This window comes from Egretta garzetta, unplaced genomic scaffold (assembly GCF_000687185.1).
Source record: "Egretta garzetta isolate BGI_Z169 unplaced genomic scaffold, ASM68718v1 scaffold100, whole genome shotgun sequence".
NCBI lineage: Eukaryota > Metazoa > Chordata > Aves > Pelecaniformes > Ardeidae > Egretta > Egretta garzetta.
The window spans coordinates 606,777-608,036 of record NW_009258265.1 but is presented as its reverse complement, the minus strand read 5'-3'; the positions used below and the strand labels follow the sequence as shown (position 1 = coordinate 608,036).

At 51.0% G+C, this 1,260-nt stretch overlaps 1 protein-coding gene across 1 annotated transcript in view; it reads right to left on the bottom strand.

Moving 5' to 3' along the window:
* Positions 1-1,260, bottom strand: part of ITGB3 (integrin subunit beta 3) — a 24,644-nt gene that overhangs the window by 10,772 nt on the left and 12,612 nt on the right. The gene's annotated exons all lie outside the window — the stretch shown is intronic.

The window sequence follows — 1,260 nt, the reverse complement described above, 5'->3', positions numbered from 1 at the left end:
GAACATGGAGAACAATACAGTTAAAGAGACATGAAGGGGCAAAGCCCTTAGGGGAGGGTGCTTCCATGGGAGATACGCCGTGCACCCCTTGGAGATGGCAAATGTGGCTTGTGGCTCCTGTTCTCCAAACCTGTCATTACCAGGATGTGTGCGGATCCTCCTGCTCAGAGCTGACCCCCCAGGCTGTCCTGCCTGAACAGGGTGACCAACACGTGCAGGATGGAGTGAGCAAACACCCAGCATGTGGGCAGCAGTCTTACGGGGGGGTTACCCTGTTACCAGGGGGCTGCATGGCTGCTTTGGACTTCTCTGAGCTCCCAAGGACTCCGAGCATCTCCTGGGGCCTCTCCCATCCCTATTCCTTCCCTCTCCTCTTGGCTCCTCCCAGCCCCTTCTGGGAAATTTTTTGCGAAACACTTTCCATTGAAACAGAAACCTCCTTAGGCAGAACCTTCTGGGGAACAGCCCAGTTTTGATGACCTTTGCACTTAAAAAGAAAAAAGCTGAAAATGCTTCAGGTTGACCTTTTCCTTCTTCCTTTCAAGAGAGACAAAGGTTCTTTTTTGCTGTTCTTTGAGATGTAAGCTGGGGCACAGCTGCAGCCTTCTCAGAACACCTCAAATGTTGAGGGAAAAAAGCTTTAATTGGTCTTCAATTTTTATTGTTTTTGTATTTCCTTCTAAATCTGCATGTCACATTCTGACTTTCAGGATGGAGAAAGTTCCAAAATCTATGAGAGCCCGAAGAGCTCCATCCCTCCTCCAGCTGCATTGCTGGAACACCACCACGTAGTCAGGGGTCCCAGCTTTGTGCTCAGAGAGCATCTGCTTTTCCTCCTTGTTGAGCTAAACCCACGAGGACTCAGCTTGCGGGACATGGGCTGTGACCTGTCCTACTTCTATCCTTCAGCATTTGGTCTTGATTCATGAGTCAAGGCAGATGACTTGTGCCAAGCCTTCTTGGTTGGGCAGAGATGGTACCAAGCTGGCGTTTTCTTCTACTGCTTCCAAGGAACAGGGACTTGCGGCACTGCACACTGCCTCTGTTCCTCTCCAGAGCAGTGCACCTACCTGTCTCCTGCCAAGTATCTTTAGACCTAAATAGAGCAAGTGCCACTTAGCAGCTACGTGTCCCCATTGCATGGGACCACTCTGTCATTCAGATGGGCCAGGACTCCTCTTGGCCAGGCCCAAGCGTGTGCACAGCATGCCATGTGCTATCAGCCACCGATATCTGGCCCCAGGGGTTTAATGAGCAACA